The 23974-nt window shown below is 39.8% G+C and overlaps 1 protein-coding gene across 3 annotated transcripts in view; it reads right to left on the minus strand.

Moving 5' to 3' along the window:
- Positions 1–23974, minus strand: part of PTPRG (protein tyrosine phosphatase receptor type G) — a 698717-nt gene that overhangs the window by 464387 nt on the left and 210356 nt on the right. The gene's annotated exons all lie outside the window — the stretch shown is intronic.

The raw sequence follows: 23974 nt of genomic DNA on the forward strand, positions 1-23974 counted from the left end.
GTAGATTTTTCATACCTGACAGCTATGTTCTAGAGGAAGCACAAAAGAGCCTAACATTGCAACTTTTTACTTTCTAAATGATCGTTCTAGCAGACCCAGAGGATCCATGACAAATAGGTATTTTAAAATATTCAGAGGAAGAAATGACTTGTCAGCCCCAAAAAGCTAGTGCATGGTGGTATATCACCCAGTAAGAGCAACTATCTGACCACTGGACATTTACATTTCAACACAGTTGGTTAGAAAAGAGCATCATTTGGGAGGCAATGAACACACTCAAGTGCAAAAGGGACTGAAAGAAATGCTTCAAACATACCATCAGTGAAGGAAGTCAGCTATACACAGGCTACAAGCCAGATATGGTCAATTAAATACTTGAAATGCAACTTACCCAGAACTGAGATGTGCATCCAAGTGTATAATACACACTGGATTTCAAAGACTTAGCAGGAAAAAGAAAATAAAAAATAGGTCCCTAATAATTTTTTATTGATGGCATGTTGGAACAATAACTTGGAGATAAAAGATGAAATAAAACATACTATGAAATTTAACTTCACCTGTTTCTTTTTATCTTTTTAATATGACCACTAAAAAATTTTAACTTGTGTGTGTGACTTGAATTGGCAACTTACATGATATTTCTGTTGGGACAGAGTTCTAGAAGAGCAAACTTTTGTAAGTATCTGCTTCATCTGTAAAAAGAATCCAACACCCATGGATATAACATAAACCAAAAAGTATGACTATGTTTCATTAACAGTTTGTGCATTAAACTGGTTGGCATCTGAATCTGGCCCCTGTGCTTAACTTAGATATCTACATGAAATCTAAAACATTAGCAGTTTACAGCAAAGATGAACACAGCTGTGCCAGTGATCTGAGTTTAGCAATGTGTTCTTGTAGCCGGCATGGGTTTTAGATAAATTTGAACTTGGTAGGGATAATGCAGGTCTGCCTAGTCTCCATCACTTCCCAGCTCTAACAGGTATTCTTCACACAAGAGCTGTAGGGTTGTAGGGCTGTAGGGCTGTAGTCACACAGAGGCAATCCTGGGAGACAGGGAACCAGATGTGTGCATTTCTGCCAAGCACTGAAGAGTAAGGTGACCACAGCATTTATTATCCAAATCAAATCAATTTTGAGGATGAAAGGAGAGATATAATTAGTTATTATGTCTAGATAACAAGTTTCAACCAGGATATGTACAGACATCCTACCGATAAAGGAAAAACAGCCTGAAATAAACAATACTGGTTGACATTCCCCAAGATGCAGACATAAATAATTAGGGAAGCTGTTGATGACACTTTGTCTATAGCACCCTGTGTTGATATTAAACAAACCCTTCCTCTGACAAATCTACCATAGCTGGATTCTCGTCATACTGTGCAATGAGCATTGCCCAACCTCCACTTCACATCTCTGTCTACAATGTTGGTTTAGCCTGGATCACACCTTTTCCCACCCACTGCATGAACTGATGACAAAAAAAAAAAAAAAAAGATGACTCCGCCAAAGCTAGCTAATGAGAACCTGAAGGCTCACTCTCCTCCTCCCTTAGTACATTGCCCATTATTTCTATAGTTAAAAGACAATTCGAAGATTTTGCCAAACTGTAGAGTCACAACTGCACAAATACTGGAGCCTAGACTGTCAGCCGTGCACCCAAAACACTGGGCCTCAGGCCATGAGAAAGATCCTTCCATAGGACTCTTGCTGGGAACAGCAATCTGCACCCTATCACCCAGACAGATGTATGTTCATAGTATGGATGGCAGAATCCAGAGTTCCTGACACTCTGTGGATGCTGTGGATGCTGTACCCAACCAACTATGATGCCAACACCAACTTCATTACTGCCCGTTGTGCTAGACACCAACCGCAGTTGTTTCCATTTTCAACCAACACTTAAGGACTGGCTGGGGCAGATTTATGGGGTAAAGTGTGTTCATTCAATACATGCATCCAAAGTGTAATGACTAAATCAGAGTAATGAGTATTTCAACCTGCATCTACATTTCTCATTTCTTTGTGTTTGGAGTCACTGAAATCCTCTCTTCCTAGTTCTTCACAAAACTTTGACTTATTCTAAACTATAGGCAGCATGCTGCACTGCAGAACACAAGAGTTGGTACTTGACACAAGCTATTCATTTAATAACCACCTTCACCTTCTTTTCCCCATCTCGCCTGCCCTTTTCATCCCTCCTCCATATCTCTCCTCTCTTTCTGTACATATGTGTGGTTTTAAAGATAATCTTGGTACACATATATATGATCCACCCTCCTCCCAGGTCTGTACCTTTAGAGTATATGAGAATATTTATGTGACTGTGTGAAAATACAGACCACTAAGGAGTGATCATGAAAACATGCGAGATTTTGAAGCGAAATTAAGCAGCCAGAGGCCATTTCCCACCTCACAAGCACTCCTGTGAGCCACCGATGCATCTGTTTTGCAAAAGCAGCTGGTTACACACACATTTTACCTCACGAGGAAATCATTTCCCAGAGGGAAACTGAAGCAGGCAGGACCAAGTCTTGCCTCAGGAACACTGCAAACAAAGCATTCAGGAACCCATTGCCTCCCATCTTTCTCCTCCCTAACACTGCAGCTCACCCTTCTTTCTCAATCCTTCCCACCTCTGGGCAACTTGACTCTGTACACAGAGTTTAAAATACTAATGCCGAGAGTTAACAACAATGCCAACCCTGCATGGAACTCCTAGAATCTGGAGTAACTTGGACATTATCAAAAACAAGGATGAACCCTATACCAGCAAAGGTCACAAGAGCACCCCACTCCCAAGTCCCTATCATGACTCTTCCCTTCAGTATACTCAAGTTCTACCAGTATCAGGGTATGTTTGACACACAGTCCCCAGTGCATGCTGCAGTAGAATGCCGCCCATCTTCAACACACCTCTAGAACGAGATCATCTTCATTTTGTGGAAAAGCACACTCAACTCATTTCAAGCCAACATTATATCTATCAACCCTGACTTTGATTAGCTCCTTTACACAATCACAGTTTTATTACACAAAGAGAATGTGCCAAATATAGGATATGGAATGATACCACAGATTGTTCATTCAATCCTCAATATATTTCTATTATTATAGCCATTACCATAGATGAAGAAATTGACTTACAAAGTTTGTCATAACTCTCCCAGGGTACACAGCTGGGAAGTTACAGGGTTGGAATCTATATCTAGACTTGTTTGGCTTCAGTGTCCACACTGCTAGCTTTGAAAGTATACCATTTCCGGGCCCGGCGGCGTAGCCTAGCGGCTAAAGTCCTCGTCTTGAATGCCCCGGGATCCCATATGGGCGCTGGTTCTAATCCCGGCAGCTCCACTTCCCGTCCGGCTCCCTGCTTGTGGCCTGGGAAAGCAGTTGAGGACGGCCCAAAGCCTTGGGACCCTGCACCCATGTGGGAGACCTGGAAGAGGTTCCAGGTTCCCAGCTTCGGATTGGCTCAGCTCTGGCCGTTGCGCTCACTTGGGGAGTGAATCATCGGATGGAAGATCTTCCTCTCTGTCTCTCCTCCCCTCTGTATATCTGACTTCATAATAAAATAAATAAATCTTAAAAAAAAATACAGAGAAAGGCAATAACTGATAATCATTCTCAGTGGATACTGGGTTACTTAGCATGTGCTACCAGGCTCTGGATTAAGGTATTAACAATAGTGAAGACAGAAATAAAATTGCTGTGTTGACTGATGGAATTGTAACTCCTTATGAAGAGTTGTGACATTATGGGAAAAACAATCAGGGGTAAGAAATGGAGGGGGGTGAATCACAGACTATACAAAATTGAACAATAAATTTCAAAAATAAAAAAAAAACTGCTGAGTCCATGTCTCATATACAGCTTCACCACCCCCCCACTGATATTAGTAACAGAAAAATGTGATCTACCAGGATATTTTTAAAAAGAAAAAGCAGAACTAAATAGGATTGTTTTGATGTATATATAAGAAGGATCTTCAAAAATATCAAGAAAACACATCTTATGAAAAAAGATCCATAAATTTCAAAATTAGTGTGTACCAAAATACTCACCCATTATTTCCATGTTTCTAATTACTTTTTGATGTACTTTAATATACTAAAGTAAAACTCCAATGTAAATGGCACACTACAGAATCAAGCCAGAGGCCTGTTGAAAGAGTGATGGATAAAGCAACTGTGGTAGATCTACTCCATGGAATACTAGTCAGTCATTAAAAAGAATGGAATTCTACCATTTTCAACAAAATGGTCCCAACTAGAGACCCTTATGTTCAGGGAAATAAGCCAGTCCAAAAGGAGCAAATATCATAGTTTTCTCTGATACAAGGCAAAATTCATGCAAAACATAAGATCAATGGCTATATAGGTAAACATGCATGTACATATAGTTATCTAGAGGAACTATACAAAAAACTATCATACCAAGAATTGAAGATGCATTGATTATACTCTCATGAAACTGTTAAATATATTGTTGAATGTAGCTTGCTGAACTCTCTCCCACTGTCTACAATGTTGGAATGCACTTAAATAGCAGAATGATGGACTTGTGACTGTTTTTAAAGGACTATACTATTGTAATAATAAGGGGGAATTCAGTGAGTGGGGGAGTAGAGGAGAGGTAGGTTACATCGCTGAGCCTATGAAACTGTATTATAAAAAAAAAAAGCTCTAAAAAAATAAAAGAATCAACTTGCAATGCATGATCTCAAGAGGCAGACAAGGGTTTCTCCGGGGGGAAAAAAACAGAAGAAGAAAAAGAAAGCAGAGAGAACCATGCAGAGAGGGTCAACAGGTACAGCACACAAGTTCCCAAGAGCAAGGGCCCTCCACTGTCTTTTGCTAAGACATTCAACTCACACACACACAATGCCAGTCAGGTTATGTCTTCTCCTGAAAATTTCCATTCCCTGGAAGAAGTAAATTCTGCCTGTTCTGGCGTGAGGACTAGCAGTTGGGTTTAAGGGCTTTTCTTCACTAACTCCATGGATCAAAGCCTTGATTGATGACAGTTCTCTAATTTTGAGTCAAGCAAGAGGAAATAATATTAATAATTTTTGCTCCAGGATAGTTTTCTACAACCTTCTTTTCTACATCTGCAACCAAGATGGAAGAGCCACGGATGTTCCGGAAAAGAAACACGAGTTATCTGAGTCTAAACTATCAGATTAAAAACACCGACCATCAGTCTCCTGGGTCATCTATCTCTTTAATCTTGCTCAATAGTTAACATTTGGGAAACGTTCCCTTGTCTCTCACAGACATTATTTTCCATTATAAGCTACCAGGACATCCCCTCTGGTCATCAAATTTAATGTGATGATTACTAAAGAGAATTTGCTAATATTAATGCCTACTTTCAACTTGAGGAGCTGAGCTACAAATTTCTCCTCATTCTGGCTGATGGGGAACAGGCCAAGGACAAAATCTGAATAAAGTTTAAGGGATATAGGTTGCAGCTCCATTATTTAATATATCACGTAGGACAGAGGGTGTGATGCAGTGTCCACCAAAAGATATAATAACTCAAGAAGCCACAATGAATTTTTACTACCCAGAGATCCCTTCCTAACAGGAATGAGAGGCAGCATACATACAAAGCTCTGCAGTTTAACCGTAATCAATAACCTCCAAAGGAATGATAACACTTTCTATTTACTGAGCACTTGCTGAGTAGGCATCTGTACACTGTCACCTCACATCTCAACATCTTGAAGGCAGATACTGTCCCCATTTGCTTTGTTGGGTTGAAAGATTCTGTGATGTTACATCTTCTTGACTTTCTCTATTTTCTAGCCTTAAAGCACAATAAACAGATGCACCACAGAGACCACCCCTATGACCAAGCAACTCAGCCCATGAAAGGTAAAATTCCAGCCTGGTCACAATATTCATATGACTCTGAGAAAGCTATTTTTCACTATTTGAAACCTCACTTCCCTCTTCCGTAAGATGGGATAATGACAGGGATCAACTCCTTGGAATGTCACAGGACTTATTTAAATAAGCAGCTTGGCAAAGTGTCAGGAATACACTCAAAATGTCACATTTTGGTCACCACCAAGATGGCAGTGATATAAGCTGGTGCACCTACTGACGACACTGTCATATTCCAAGTTGGCTTTCCCTACCACTAACTCACTGTTCACTTACTTGTAATCAGATGAATGTGAATACCATCATTTACAAAAAATGAACCAGAAATTACAGAAGATAAAAGACACTTGATGTCTCTTTCCTTAACATGTGGAAACCTGAACTTAACTGGAACCCAAATTTTGTATTATTGAAAACCACACAATTCAGAGATGGAAAACACCAGTTTTTAAATATGCTGTAGACTCAACAAACATCTTTATTATAACCTGAATTTACTCATATTTCAGAGTACACAACCTGTAGAACATGGTTAAAATGCATAAGGGACCATTCCATGTTTTAAAGGCATTTGCATATTCAACTTGCAAGTTGCAATCTGCTGTGGTACAAGCAAAGCACGCTATCACTAACGTATTTTTTTCCATTTTCTTTAAACCAAAACAACAAAATATTGGAACAGTTAACATCTGCTCCAAGACCTAAGAGAGGAAAGACTTCTGATGGCACAGGCAGTATGTTGACTATGGGAAAAGTCAAATAAAATAAAGGCCAGATTTTTCAAAGCCTGACCTATAGTGTCAGGAAAGGAGAGGCAAATACCAGAAAAATGTATGGAGAAAAAACCAAAACTGTAAACAATCTTAGAATATTTAAATGAACAGATGGCAATGCAAAAAAAAAAAAAGAGAGAGAAGGATAATTTCAAAAATAATAGTAATGTTAGCACAGTTGCGAAATAAACAAACAAAAAAAGTAGCCAAACACAAATACATTATGGCAAACCATTATAAATTTTATTCTGGTTTTTAAGAAGTAAAATGGGAGTGGGGTAGCAGAAAAGATAGGATTGAGATGAAGTACTAATGCAAAATAATCTTCTATGCTCTAAAAAAATAAGGCAGTTGGGCAAACTCAACACAGAAGTGGGCTCCGGCATCAGGCAGATACACCACATCTGTGTCATGCATTTCCGGAGATGCCAGTTGGTTACAGTAAGATATTGGGTGGAAACAATGTCCACATGCTGTGAAAAAACATGAGGTTAGTTCTAATTGAAGAACCAAAAAGACATTCGTTTTGTATGGCAGGGAAACGCACAGATCAGGTGATTCTCAGAGCTTTTTGCACAGAATCCAGCCAAACTCATAATTTACTCTCAAATCCTTTCAACTCAAAAGAAACTAGGAAGGTATGTGGGCCAGGACCTCAGGAAAGGCACAGAGTGGAATCAGTATGCCTTTTACAGCAATGCAAAATAAAGAAAAAATTCAAAAAATAAACTAATAAATAAAATGCAAAATAGAAAGCATCCAGAAATTTGTGCCTGTACCTCTGCCCATTACAGTTTTAAGTCTTGCAAAGGTAACATTAGTGTGTTGCTGCTATTGTTAATTCAGTGATTTAGTGTCCCTCTCCATTGCGCAGTAATACAAGTGAGTATGTCTTGCTTGAAAGGGACATAAATCAAAGTAAAATAATAAAGAAGAGAAAAACGGAATTGATTGGGTTAAACAATCAAGTTTATAATACAGGTGGTCCCAATTATGGAAAGGGCACCATCACAGTTCCACATCTCTTCCTACCTTCCAGGCCAAGAATTTGCCTTCCCAAAACAAACTGCAGCACACTCTCTTTTGGCTGAGAAATACATCCAAAAGAAAATAAAGTCTTGCCTCTGAAGGGACCATCAATTCAAAAAAGCTACTCATTGGCCTTGCTGGAGACACATTACAAGTCCTCAAACCACAGCTGTGGCCAGGTACCCCAAGAAACATGGGCACTGCATTGAGAAGACCAAGCTGGGCAGGCAGCCAGAATATTACATTGTGATGACAGCCCAACCTCACCTGTGCACAGTGGAGATCCCAGGCAATCTGGGAGAGGCATGGGCAGGACCAATACAAAAACAAATCCTGAAACGCTTCCAGTTCTCCAAACTATCCAACCTCGGAGATCTTCCAACCAATTGATGTGCCATCCTCAAAGCCTTTTCTCTTAGTTTTCTATTTAACAAATTAAATTTAAAAAAAAAAAAAAAAGTTTAAAACAAAACTTTCATGGGGCGGGGGAGGGGAAGATGTAAGGAAAATGCAATAAAGAACTACTGCATTTTACCAACTCAAATTCCTATATTCGTGAGTGGAAAGGGTTAAGAACTAAGAGGGATGTGGCAGGAACCAACGTGAATTGACAAAGGGTAGACTGAAGGGTGAAGTTAAGCAAAGCCATAAGATCTTGTACATCAGGGAAAGCGAAGCTCTGCATATGTGTGTCTGAAGAAACCCCCCGAGTGACACTGCATCCAATGAAAACCACAGAACCCACTTCCACCCCCTCCCGAAAAGAGCTCTGTTCTTCAAAGCCTCAACAACCTGAGGAATTCAGATTCTAAAATTCAGAATCCGACCTATTCTTCATGAAGGTACAATAAATATTCTGTTTTCTGTCTTCCTAATATCTTACATTTGGACAGATCATTGACAAAACAAACGAAACAGGATGAAATGAAAACACATCATTAGGCGTGGACAACTGACAAGATTTAAGTGCTGCTTGGGATACCTATATTCCACATCAGAGTGACTTGATTCAAATCTTGGACAAGCTTTCAGTGTCAACTTCCTACTAATGCTTATCCTGGCAGGTAGCAGGAGATAGCTCCAGTCCTTGGGTCCATACCTCCTCTCCGGGAGACTGGCAAAATGAATCATTATAAAAGTTCTACTCTAATATTTCATCATGGGCATATGCCCCAATACTTCATCATGTGCATACACAGAGGAAGCACACATTTAGAGCCTTACACATAAACCTTAAAAGAAAGTTTTTTTTTTTTTTTTTTTACCATGAATGGCAGTAAAATAGCAAAAACCCTCTTCTCTACTACAGATCCTATTCTACCTCTAAACGCTCAAAAATACTTGGTATTGATGTTTTCAGTGGAAGAGCAGATTGCTTGAGTTTTTCACTAAGTTTGATTTGAATCCAAACCACTAGACTAAAGCACTTTGTGTACAAGAGCAATACCGATTTCCAGGCTCTGATTTCAACCTGCCTCCCTGTGCCAATCAGCTGTGCGGACATATGGGAAGTGAATCAGACAACAGATCATTGTCTCTCTCTCTCTGCTTTCCAAATAAATAATAAATGTTCATACAGAAAAAAGAAATGCATTAGTAAAGAGTTTCTCTGGAAACAAGAGGGTACCTAAAATAATATATGAACTCATACAGACTTTTGGCTTATACAAAGAATAGCCATTAAGTAAGTATTATAAATAAACTTACTGCAAATATAGCAGTCGTGGGCATACAAAACTGTTAAAATTGACTGCTTGACCTTGGCCTCAAATGAGCTATGTGATACTAGGATCATTTTCATTTCTAAATTCACTTACTAATGCGGAAATAACATCTCAAAGAACTCATCTCTGCAACAAGAAATCATTTCCCAGTCTATGTGGGAATAAGCCAGAACAGCCAATCTGAAACATAACAAATTCTCAGTGTACAAGGTAAATGCTGATTGTGTTTTACCTGTCCACCGAGAAATTATGATTTCTGGCATCCCAAAACTATCCTCAAAGCTTGAGATTAACAGCTCAGAATCAATTATATATGAGCATTCATGGAAAGATAAACAATAAAAATTACATTATACTTCTTCACTTTTTCATTAATAACTTAGCAACATGACAGGCATTGATTGAACTGCTGTTGTTTTCAACTGATGATCAACATTTTAACACCAAAGGCAGAAGAAAGGTGTTGACCTATAATTAATTTTAACCAAGATATTTTTTGCTAATACTCAATATATTTAAAAAATCTACTTTTATATACATTGCATATTACTGATATTCAAAAATTTATCAGCAAATCCATCATTGAGCCTATCTGCAGTAGAGATGAATGTCATGTTCAAACACACATTCCATGATAAAATAATTAAATCATGATACAATTAATTGAATTCCACAAGAATTACAGCAAAACCCCTGATCAAACAAGCCACAGAATGTTAGAAATGAAAGGGATTTTGACACTAGACAGTTATTCTCTAAAACTATTTATATAAACTGAGGATAAAATGAATCATTATATAAGTTCTACTCTAATATTTCATCATGGGCATATGCCCAAGTACTTCATCACGTGCATACACACGGGAAGCACACATTTAGAGCCTTACACTTAAATTTTAAAAGAAAGGAAAAGAATTTTATCAAGAATGGCAGTAAAACAGCAACAACTCTCTTCTCTACCGCAGCTCCGATTCTACTGCCTGAAAGCTCAAAAATACTTGGTATTGATATTTAGAGTGGAAGTTAAGATTGTTCGAGTTTTATTACCAAGTCTGATTTGAACCCAAACTGCTGAACTAAAACACTTCCTATACAAGAGCAAGATTATACTGAACATGTGTCCAAGGTGGCAACAGAGACAAAATGGATCTCATATACACCCTGCACACCAGGAGGGAAACAAAGGGTAAAGGGAGAAGGTAAGATCCTATTGGCCCATCTAGCAATAGGTCCAGTATCATTAGAGCACCACGCATTTTCCACCTTAGAGGGAGAGCAACCAATTCCCAGGGTTTGCTCAGCATAGGGAAGAGATGGGGAAAGGGCAGCCACCCACTGGTATTCTATTCTCCAAAATAGCTAAGGCTGAGTGATTATACTAGCCAATCCCATCCGAACTCATATATACCTTGTAGGTTCTTCTCAGTTCTGATAGATGCTACCTATTTTTAAAAACACTTACTTTCATTGGAAAGGAAGAATTATAGAAAGAAAAAAAAATAGAGAGAAAGATCTTCCATTTGCTACTTTACTCTCCAAATGACTGCAATGACCAAATTCAGAGCCAGGAGCAATGAGCCAGGGACATATTCCAGGTCTCCCACACAGGTTCAGGGTCCCAAAGATTTGGACCATTCTCCACTGTTTTCCCAGGCCACAAGCAGGGAGCTGGATAGGAAGCACAGCAACAGGGACATGAACAGGTGACCAAATGGAATGGCAGTACTTGCAGGTGGAGGATTAGCTAACTGAGCTACGGTGCTGGCCCCACTACCTAATGTTATCAGCCCAGCAAATGAAACTCAATCAGCCACACTAATCTGAATGTGCCACTGGCAAGCCACTAGAAACGATATCCTAAACAAAGTAAAGACACAGTATCACAACTGAAGCAGGGTATCAACAGGGGAAAAAAAACTCACAAAAAAAACAGAAACACTGTGTGGACAAAATTTATTCTCCCAAAGTAAAGAAATGGCTTCTAAGCATTATGTTTATCTCACCTCATTTACAACATTAGCCTAAAATGGCCACCAACTCATTTGAAATAAAGTGACCCAAAGTATTGCTATTATTAGTTATGAATATACTGCTAATACCATATTATGAATACTAGTAACTTTTGAACTCTTTGCCCTTTTCAAATATTACTACTTAAACATAGGCACAGTGAGCTTCAGATATATAAGGTAATAGACAGAAAAAATATGCATAACTACTGCATACAAAGCACCAATGGTTTCAAGAATGTTGATAATGCCCTAAATTTGTCTTCCTCATTACTTCAATAACATCTTCTATTCAGCTACTGTAGCAATTACAATATTTTACTTAAACTTAACCAGTTGTATTGGTCTATCAGCTAATATGAAGTTCTGGGAGGTTGGAAAGTATGTATTATGAGCAATCAGGCCTAGCAGTGCTCAAAAAATAATGACCACTAAATTGAATGTGACATGAAACTGTACAGCACATAGCATCCTTGGGGCTGGAACTGTGGCACAATGGATCAAGTCACCATAAGCAGTGCCAGCATCTAACACGGGTGCTGGTTTTAGTCTCAGAAGCTCCCTTTCCGTTAATAGGCTTGAGAAAGCAGTGGAAGATGATCAAAATCCTGACTTCAGGCTGGCTCTTCCCTGGCTATTGCAGCCATCCAGGGAGTAAGTCAGCTACTTCCTCTCAGTCTACAATCCATTCTTCTTTTAAAGCAAATAAATGATTCCTAAGGAAAAGAAAAAATAAAGGACACAACATCCAAGTATAAAAAGAGACATATATGGGATTACAAGGAACAGCAATGATGATTAAGTTCCGAGGTTGAGAATGTATCAGTCATGTTGGAGAATAAGTCTTGGCAAGCACCTTCATCTACAAATATGTCAATAAGCTTTGCCCAGGGCTCCATCTTGCCCACTGTCCACTTTTCTAAAGAAAGTTTTATTAGGATACAGCTCGGAACAATCAGTTGAATATTATCTATGGGTGCATCCACGGAGAACAGCTGAGCAGCTGCAACAAAGATTGCAGGGCTCGGAAAGCCAAAAACGTTTACCATGTGGCTCTTCCCAGACAATGCTTATGATCTCTGGTCTACAACAAACCAGAGCAAGAATTCCAGTGATCTGTGAACATGCAGAGAAAAAGAAATTTATTTTCAACAATCACAACCTGGCTGTTAAATTCAGCATATCCTTCAATTTATGAATATAGAAAAACACAGCTCTACCAGCAGTACTTGAGAATTTGTCATCATCAGAAAATCACTCAAAATTACAGTTGCTTCAGGTATCACAAAATGTCACATGCACTCATGACCTGAGTACTCGATCTTATAATGTAGTAATAAAATGTTCATGGATTGCCAATCATAAATGGTAATATTTTGATAACCATTCCAATATGATTACTCCCCTCTTTAATCCAGTATACTCTGATTGACAGACTTAGAAGTATTTCTTCGAATGCTCAGCATTGGGCACAGTGGTTAGGTTGCTGCTTGGGACATGTGCATTGCATGTTGGAATCCAGGGATTTCAGTCTGACGTCTGCTGTCTGCTAGCTCCCCACTAATGCTCGCCCTGTGAGATAGCAGATGACAGCTCCAGTACTTCTGTTCATGGCAAGCACACAGGAGACTCTGAGTAAGGTTGCAGTTCCAGCTTTGGCTTGGCTCAGCCAGTTTAGAGAGTCCTCCATTTGATGGGAAATTGCCCCCTCTCTTTCACTGTCATCGCTCCTTCCCTTTAAATAATTTTCATTACTCTCAAAAAACAAAAAAGCCGTAAGCCTAATAATAGTCCTAAACACTTGAACTTCTTAAAATCCAGCAATGAATGGCAAGTCTTTGCCTTGATAATCAGAGGACCTAGAGCCACTCAGATTGTGTGAAAAACAACAGCGGGAACCATGTAAACCCATTTCTATTAAAATGAAAATGAGAAAAAGGTTTTCCAACACAGCCAGTTTCCAGGGACAGCAGTGAGAGAAGCCACTTAGCAGGAGCCTCTCAAACTGGGAGCAACTGTCTTCACACACAATGCATTTTCCGACAGTTGGTAGATCTCTCCACATCAGATGCCATCTTCAACAAATGGACACCAGTGGTGGAAAAGATCCTTTGGTAATGAATGGGTTGAATCTACCATTTAGCTCCACTGGGTGACAAAGACTACCAGGGAAGTCATGGTGGCCATGAACGCATAGCTAAGAAGGTGATTCCTGTAATAAACAGAAAAAGCTTTACAGCCCATCAAGCGAATAAATTGTCCTTTAAAGAAATTTCTAAGGAAAAAAAATTCACTTTAATGACCCCAGTGGAACTACTGTGATCTAACTGGGTCCATCAAAATCAAATTAAAAATTAAAAAAAAAAAAAAAAGGACATTAGAATTCAGAGCCGATGGGAGTTGGGTGGGGAATTTGTGGCCCCTGGGGCCAATAATCAGGCACTTACAAGTTCCCCAGGAAGGAAGTTCACAATGATTCAGCTCCTATCTGTACTGTCACACTTTTCCAGGGGACTCGTGCCTTCACAGATCATTGAAAAGCAACACTGTAAAGACACCACTAGGAACCCTCACCATGGCAAATGTCAACGGCCCATCCACAAAAACGAAGCACAGCGAAGGTTTTCAGAGACAGTATAACTCACCCAAAGTTGCTTTAGATTCACTCTGGGAAAGGGCAGATGAGGGTAGAAGAGCATGAGCTAAAATATCTCTTACTACGGGGTTTCTTTCCAAAGTAATGTTCCTGAACTTCAACAGAAAATACAAACAATCTTCCAAAGCTGGGAACTAGTCTTCCCTTCTTTATCCATATTTATCTTACTTGGAGGGTACTGGAAAACAGAATAGATGGATTTAAAAGTTGAATTCCACAAGATCTGTTTTTATTTAGTTTATCATTTAAGAGATTTATTTATAGATCAGAAAAGCAGAGACGGAGGGGGCAAAAACATTATCTTCCAATTTTTTGTTTCCCAAATGATCTCAACGGCCAGAAGCAGGAGACAGGAAACACATTGAGATCTCCAATACATGTAACAAGAGCACAAGCGCATTAGCAGGGAGCTAGATCAGAAGCAAAGCAGCCAAAGCTTAAAGAGATGTTCATTTGGGATACTGGCATCACAAACAGCAGGCTAGCCTGCTTTGCTAGAAAAGAGCCAGAGGCACCTAGGATACAGGGAGCCTACACATGTCACTCATGGATGGTGGCATTTACATATAAACCAAATGAGTAACTGCTGCTTCCTTTTTAGGGAAGAAGCTACACAAGAAGCAGTCATAGGGAACTGCAATGAAAAGGTGGTTACCTCCAGGCCAAGCGAATGAAATATGGGAAAGGGCACTGTGAAAGTGGCCCTGCTGAGAGAGAACAGAGTTACACAGTTGTGTATGTGTGTATGAGGTTAGATGCTACAGTTCTTGTAAGCATAATCCTACAGGTGAGTTAAACTCTGCTTACATGATTTATTGCGAATTTTCCATTGTTTTCTACGCAGACCACATGTGCTAAAAGGTAAGCCCATAAGATGAATACCATATTGCTTGGATTTCATGTGCTGTATTCTGCATTTCCATTTTTTTCCCTCCCTGAAGAACAACTGTTTATCAGCTGAAACCAGGTCTATACCGGCAAAATAGAGCAAGAAGGATACAAAGCACAAAGCTAATTTAACACCAAAAAAATCTGTTTTTAACAGAACCATACGGCTAATGAAAGTCTGAGGATTTGGGAAGGACTTTAATGAGCCTGAATTATCTGGATAATTACATTGATTTTTTGCTAAAGTAAATTCCGTCTTAATTGGGAAGGCTAATTATATAAATATATATCTCATCAACAATGTTCCAGATTTTTCAAACCAAAAAGGCTCTGCTTAATTTTTCTAGGCAAAGCATTAAATTGTGCACTTCATTTTACATTTATATAAACAAACCCCTGGTGTGGACATGGCCTTAAAAGACACCTATATATTCCAAATCATCCTCCCCTTAACTGCATCGTTCTAAAAACCAAATACAGCAGAGGTTAATGTGCAGAACCTATACTTAATTCAAAAACGTGGCTTCGAAAAAACGGTTAGCTATTGCCTGTGAGAAGCACAGCCATGAAAATTTCTGCAGCACTCCAGCATGGTAATTAGCTTCTTTTTTTCCTCTTTGCTATTTATAAATGCATAAATATACCTGCGTGCTACGTAACACAGACAGACAGTGACAACATATTGATATACAGTGCCACTTCGTAGTCGGAAATGAATATTTCATTAGCTGAGTTATCACTGCTAGGTTACGACCTTCATCTCTCTAATTTTAAATTCATCCGTTTTCAGACTATTAAGTTGTTCTTGAGCACATCGCTGAAATTACAGATGTAGAGGTAAATTTTCAAGATAATTTTTAATTCCAAAAAAGGTCAAGGACATGCATACTAAATTTTTTAAAATAATTGTGTCTTGTAATGAGAGCAACAGAATCATTGTGGTTATTAATGATATTTGCTTCTTCATGTAAAAATGGAAAGGTAGAAGAAACACATCATGATCAAACAATGATATTGCCAACTCCTTAATTTCACAATAACACACATACATACATACACACACACACCCTACCCAGAAACCCAGATTCAGTTGTTGGATGCTAAGGTAGCCTCAATTTCCCCAATGAGAATACCTGATTATACATTACACACTCTTCTGAGGTTTAAAATATGTCTCCATAACTTCAAAAATATTTGCATATTATGGTAGACGTTAAGAAATTAAATCAGAGGAGTCTGGTGCTGTTGGTGTAGCATGTTAAGCCACTACTTGCAGTGCCAGCATCCTACAGGGAACATGGTCCCTGGTTCCCAGCCCTAATGCTCCACTTCGGATGCAACTCCCAGCTACCATGCCTGGTGAGGATGGCTCAGGTGTTTCGACCTCTCTTCCCTCCTGGAAGAGCTAGAAGAGGTTCCAAGCTCCTGCCAAGTTTGTGGCCAGCTGAGAAGCGAGCAGTGAATGGAATTGCTTGCTCACTGCCACTCCTTCTCACTCCCTTTCTCCTTTACTCCCTTTGTCACTCTGTTTTTCAAATAAATAAAACAAATTTTTACAAAAATCAAAGAAGAAATGAAGGTAAAAAGGAAGAAAAGTATTGGTCAGCAACAGCTGCTTTCTGCCCAACCCAACAGCGTCTAACTCCAGCACTTTGCATGTAGCACTTCAAGTCAGATCAGCAGCTCCTGGGAGTACTGCTTCCCTGACACCATCACTTGTTGCCACCATAAAACCTGCCAAGTTATCCCTGGATCGTGCTACCCTCTGCATTGTGCACTTTCACCACTTCCAGGCTTCCCTCTCTGGGTTCTTCTCTTCCCAGTAGCCCCTGAACATGGATGCTTCTAAGGGGAGTAGTTCCACAAATTCTCTTTTAATCATCTCAGCTAACGCCAGATCTTTCACCATCCAAACTTTATTTTCACATAGCCAATGAGTGGCTAGACTTCTCCATCAGCACATCCAGCGAACGCCTCCAATGACCCAGCTCTCTTAATTCATGGCTCTTGAATCAAGCCCATGACACTGAGGCTCACAATGAGACCCTGGCCTAGCAGTCCCAATCCTTTCAACTTCAATGTCTGCTTTCAGGGACTTCCCATCATGCTTCTGCTTTAGCTACTGCACCAAACATGCTGCCACCAACCCCACTCTCACTAGTACAAAGTCAGCCTCAAACATCAACACATACCATCACCCAAAGTACAGTACTAGCCTATACACACTAATCTTCCTACACACCAAGCGACACCCGGGACAGAGTAGAACTGGCTCTTGTAACAAGCTATGCACCTCATCCTGTTGCAATTATCACAGAATGGCACTGTGTGATTGGTCACCAGTCTCTCTCACACATTATCTACAATTACTTGAGCACTCTCAAGAGTGCCCAACACAAAATGATCAGTAATGTTTTAAAGAGTGTGTTACAAATGAAATACACAATCATACTCATGCAGTTATAACCTTGGAAGAACAGATCACAGCGCTCTCAGCTTTAAACATCACACCAGCAAGGAAAGATACAACTACATGGCATATCCCTCTTCAATATTCTCTTGCCACTCTTGTCTCATTTGATCACTCTGCCTCAATTAACATCAATTACCTCTCTCCTGAAAATCTGTTTCCGGCTCATTCTACTCTCTTGTTTAGCTGCACATCAAACTTCTTAGCACACATCCTGCTTTTCAATCAACAACTGATGAAATGGTTTGTCTAATGTCTGTCTTTGCTATCAACTAAATTTTGGGAAGGCAGGGTTCATCAGCCTGGCTGATGGTTCACAGTTAATTTTCTGACTGATTTAACTCATGACTAAACTGATGAATAAACCATTGTGTTCATCTATTATTAAATTAGCATTGATGGGTTTGTCAAATTAGCTAAATGATATCTTGGAAAATAAACACTATCTGACACTGAGGAGATGGTAGATCAGGTAGATACATTTAAGTGAGTTTATCTTTACAACTGATTCTCATGAAAGAGCAAGGAAAATGGAAACTAGAAGCACCTTACCCTTCATTGTCAGAGCTCTTAAGGCCACAGGAAAACTTCACAATGATGCTTCCTACTGTGACACAGGCTGCACAAAATCTTTCTTTGTTTAGCACCACATATATCCTTTTGATGAGGTAGCACTGATCACCTCAGGAAGAACAGAACGCGGACAGTTGTAAATGGTGTGTGCTAAGAAAAACAGGCAAGTAGGGATTTGATACAGCAGCTAATCACCTGCTTGAGGCACCTGCATCCAAAATCAGAGTGCCTGGATTTAAGAGCTGGCTGCACTCTACATTTCAGTTCCCTACTAACACACACCCAGAAAAAAGCCACTGATGGCTCAAATACTTGTATCTTTGCAACCCTGTGGAAGAGCATGATTAAGTTCTGTTGGGTTTTGCCTGATTCCAATCATTAAGGCATGGCCGTTGCAGCCATTTGCGGAGCGAATCAGAGCATAAAAGATCTTTCCTTCTCTCTCTCCTTCTCTGTTTCCTTCTTACTTCCCTCCCTCTCTTTCATTCTCTCTCTCAGTGCTTTACAAAAGGAAAGAAAGAAGGAAGGAAGGAGAGAAGATGGGAAAAGAGAGGGGAGGGGAGAAGAACCACTAATTATATAGTAAATTATACTGATTTAAAATCAATATCCCAATAACAATTCCACTGAAAATCAACTACTGGCCTACATTCAGAGCTTCACAGTGTTAGATTGAGAAGAAATAACATCTGTCCCAAATCGCCTAATATACACAACAGAGTATTTTTCTTTAGTTTCAAAAATCAAAATAGACTGGAAATAGTCAAAGAACAATCGTGAAGCTGAAGTTAGACTATTACCTATTTCTGAAAACACAAAGACTAAATGCTCATATACTCATTCTATGTTTATTGTGAAAAGTACATACAACTTGAACTGTTTCGTATGAAACACTGCAAATGCCACCTCTGCTACTCAGATTTAAGAATGCTACAAATGGAGGGAGCAGTAAAAAAAAGAGCCATTATCAAATGCTGCTTCCTCCTACAGAGGGTCAGTATTGGGTCTTTGCTACCCAAATCCATACAGCATGGCATTTGCTCAACTTTTGGCAGACACTCTGAAGTCATCTGAAATTAGTTTACACAACAAAAAAGAACCCAGTCAGATACTCCAAGAGTGACAGATATACAACAATTCCTCACCACTCTCTCTGGAGACAGAGTTCTGCAAGAGCCCTGAGTTAATAAATGTTTTTGTGAGCAAAATCCCATTAATTTCTTGTATCACACCATCAAGTGGATCACCCTCCAAAACAAAGAGGATGGACACGGGCTCACATTTTAATTTCACAGATCTTCTATCTTTTTATTTAAAGCTAATTGGCAAGAGCGACTAAGAAATACATTTCTCCAAGAAGCTAATGAACTGAAAACAAATTCTTAGGTCATGGATACAAACTCAAAAGTTTCAGGGGGCCAAGCAGATGAGCTATTACTGAGCCTTAGGGACACACTAACTGAGACAACATTGTCAAGCAGGAATGCAGGCTCTCTGATTTTGATTTTACTGTTTCATTTAACAATGTGTTTGCTGTGATTTTAATTTAAGAAAGATATTAATATTGGTCTTTTAAATTAAAATTGCCCATGTTTAAATGTTGGAAACTAATTCAAGGATATTAAAAACACTGGGTAGAAAAACAAGCTATCTGTAGAGCAAATGCAGCCCAATCAGAAATGTAGCTTGCCTGTGACTCAGTCTCATGTCTAAACTCACAGCAGTTCCACTACGCATTGTCGAAATTTTTACTGAGGGTCAAAGTGTCTGCCTGTTACCCACTCAAGATTCAAAAATCTTCATAAAATGTCAACTTCATAAAATGATCCCTCTCATGAAACAAAGTCTGATATTCATTATCCTGCACTCTAGATCAAATGACTAATATCAAGTAACTTGGCATCACTTGATTATACTTCGGAGAGTAATCTAATCCTGTCTAGTTTGGAGAAGCACACTTAGGCTATGTAGATTTCATGTGTGCCAATCAAGTTTGAATCATAAAGTCCCTGTGTCGAGTATTCTTAAGGAAGATGTCATGGTCTGAGGGTTCTCAGAATAGATCCTGAGTCATAGACAACATTGCAGTCTTTCTTCAGGAATGGGCTCAGGAAACAATGGGTTATCAGGAAATAAAACAGTAGCTATTATCCAAGTCAGATTCATAATTGACTCAAAGTTCCCAGAGAGAGGGCATAAATTCCCACACACACACACACCAGCCTTCAAAATCAAGTGGAGGTTTTGGAAGGTCAGTGAGCCCTTAACCATGACAGCCAACAGGCAATGTGCCAGAAAAACAAATGTTTAGTGCTTAGCAATGTGAAATCAGAAGGGTCCTCACAGCATCTACCTATATCCACCTTTCACTGGATATTGAGCAAGGGCTAAAGCAAGAAGAGTTATTAAGAAGGCAACCTTGCAAAATCTAGAAGCTTTGGTGGGCTGCTTACTGTGGAAGTGGATCGTGTCTACCTAGCACAGACCATTCACATAACCTGCATCCCTCAGCTTCTATCTGCATCTTCACTGGCAGGAAGTCTGTGTTAAAAAACTAATTCTTGGAAGATATTTTAGTCTCATCTCTCCAGGGACAAGGCAGTTGTGATGTACAGTGCCAAGCATCAGGCCTTCAGTCCCCAACACCGGCATGTGCAATTAGGAAGGCAATTAGGAGCAATCACAGTCTTCTGGCCAATTACAGTCTCTCACAGGGAGGTACGCTCTTAAAATTAGACCTGGAGTTGAAACCTACTTGTGAAGCATTATCTACTCTACTTTTGGCTCTCCAAGGATTCATCAGATGTCCCCCTAGTTTACTTGGCCTCAACTACACCCCGGAGAATGTAGAACTCTATACAACTTCTTAATGGGCTTTAATCTATGGTCAAAACGATGGTATCTCAAAATAGCAACCTGACCCTGAGAAGTATTCCAACTTCTAAGAGGGACCAAACTTTACAAGCTTTCTTCCCTTCAGAGGGGCGTGTGTGTGTGTCCCCATTTCTGTAATGAATATACTGTCAGTCACCACTCGGGATTAATAACCATTTTGGGGATGTTACTTTCTTGACTGTATCTGCCAGTACTTCTCAAGATCCAGCTCCTTCCTTCCTTCTGACCTCTAGTCTGCATCTAGAGGTCTCCTCTCCCTCACCTTGCTCACCCTTTGGAGTCTTAAAATGCTAGAGCAAGCCATGTGCTTTCACCCACAAAAGCTTTGGGCACCTGCTGCTGCCTCTGACTGGAACTCCTTTCCAGAGACTCATGACATACCCGGAGACCTTCGTACCTTTTTCACCTAAATTAGATCTCTACCGTTGAGACCCAGGGAAAGCCCATCCTTTTACTTCAAGGCCACAAGCAATCCATTTTATCTTTTGATACATAGACGAGTTTTGTTGTTGTTGTTGGTCACTAAGAGGAATCTCATAGGTTTAACATTGTGATTCAATGAGTTAAGCCACACTCTGAGATTAGAGGATAAAATCTAGCTGCTTCGTTTCCAATCCAGCTCACCACTAATGTGCCCGAGAAGGTAGAGGAAGGTGGCTTCTAAGAGCTTGGGCCTCTGCAGCCGAGGTGGGAGACCCAAACCCAGATCCAGGATCCTGGACCTGACCAGCACTAGCTGTTGCAGCTATGTGCGCCATGTGCGGACTGAACTAGCAGATCAAAGATTTCATAGTCAGTCAGTCAGTCTCTCTCTTTCAAATAAGCAGAACTTTAAAAGGAAAAAAAAAAGTGGTATTTTGACAGCAGCAAATAGTCTCATGGGAGCACCCGACAAACATTTGCTGCATCAATGAACGAATGAATGAAATCAAAGATTCTCGTCTATCTTTCACTTGGCAGGCATGGCAAGAAGTGGAAACAAACTATAAGTTACTTACATCTAGTACCAGAAATCTAGCAATGACAGTGTCAGGACTCACAGATACAGAATGGATGAAACCACATGAATTTAGAACTCTGAACATCATAGAAGACTTCTATCAGAATGAAGATATGGTCATCAGGTTAGACTCCATAAGCAGTTACCATGTCTCATATTATGCAGAAACAGATCTGTCATGAATAACCCACAAAGTAAGTTCATGCTATTGAACTTCTTGTGTTATACTTTCCACAACCTCTCAAACCTGTCCCTAAAGAGGTTCCAAGGCTTGGAATTAAAAGAAGATGAATTAAAGCTGGCAAGATACGAAAATGGCATCTGAAAGTCGGATCTTGGAACAGGATTCAACTGCATCAAATAGTTTGGTAGAGCTTTCATTATGGAACAATAGTGGTTAATAGGAAGAGACTATATAGAACAGACACGGACAACTGAGCAAGCTCCCTTCTCTGCTTCCTGGCGTATCATGTGATCCCCACCACAAGTGTTCTGCCATCTATCACACAGCATCAATGTGACCACATAATCCTGAATTTTGAATCTATAAAATCATGAGCCAAAATAAACTTCCCCCTCCCCATAGGTAGCTGTCCTAGGTGTTTACATTGATGAAAACTAGAGTAAAACAAGCTAAAACAATTCTTGGCTAAAAATCACTCTTTTCTAGGTAAACACATTTCCCTTGTTACCCTGACAACACTAACTTTCCTGCTCTATATTAGTGATAGGACTTTGTCAACCTCAACACAGCACTGTGAGACCTACACTGTCCTAGAATTAACACACATTTCTTGGTATTCTCCAGTTCTCCAGAGCCTAGAAAACGCATTCTCTGTAACAGCTGCTTAACAAATATGGCCAAATCAAAGAGGAAAGATCAAGACTGAACTGACTTTACCTTCACTTTCACAGTCACTGGCCACAGATGGTGATTTCAACGTAATTTCATTCTTCCACTGGCCCTATTTCAAGTGGTCCATGGCCACTTGTTGGTGGTTAGCATGTTACTGAACACAGAAAAGAACATTTCCATTATTGAAGAGAATTCTCCAGGACAGTGCTTCTAAGATCTTTATAAACTAAAGCTACCAAGTAAGCATTTCATTATTTATGGCTAGGAGAGCTGTTATTTTTGACATTCCAAAGAAACACTTAATTCAATAAAATGTTTCAAATATTTATTTGGGAACTTTTCAATGCGGGTCTAACCTCTCCAAGTTAAACCTAGCAGAAAATCAAAGAAAAGTAAGTCTTGAATCTTGACCCTCAAGAATTTCTGGAAATCAGTATACAAAGCACCAGTCAGTACATAGCAAAAACTTCGGCGCACACACTCACATAAGTAAGGAAATTTACACAGGTACATAGTCATTAATTCAACTTGGGGGATGGTGCAAAATAAACACCCTGGGAATATTTAAGTTAAAAGTGATTTCTGAGACACTCCCTTAGGACAGATAGGATTTTTTTTTTAAGATTTATTTATTTTTATTGGAAAGTCAGATATACAGAGAGGAGAGACAGAGAGGAAGATCTTCCATCCGATGAGTCACTCCCCAAGTGACTACAATGGCTAGAGCTGTGCCCATCTGAAACCAGGAGCCAGGAACTTCTTCCAGGTCTCCCACGCGGGTGCAGGGTCCCAAAGCTTTGGGCCATCCTCAACCACTTTCCCAGGCCACAAGCAGGGAGCTGGATGGGAAGTAGAGCTGCCAGGATTAGAACTAGTGCCCATATGGGATCCCGGGGCGTGCAAGGCCAGGAGTTAAACTACTACGCTATCATGCCAGGCCCAGCACAGATAGGATTTTAACAGACAACAGACAAGTCATTCTAGATTCAAAATGTATGCGAATCAGGAAAAACTGAAGAATGTTCAAGAATGACAAATGTTCTCAATGATAAAGGTACAAGAGAGCAAAAGGCAAATACAAGGTCACAGATCACTTTAACCAGAGACTATCAAAGTACCTTGAGACTGAAAGCACTGATGGAATTTCTTCTGTAGATCTTAGGGTAGAAGACACCTTCCTTGCGCTCTGTCGACAGCGTCT

Source organism: Ochotona princeps, chromosome 21 (assembly GCF_030435755.1).
Source record: "Ochotona princeps isolate mOchPri1 chromosome 21, mOchPri1.hap1, whole genome shotgun sequence".
Lineage (NCBI taxonomy): Eukaryota > Metazoa > Chordata > Mammalia > Lagomorpha > Ochotonidae > Ochotona > Ochotona princeps.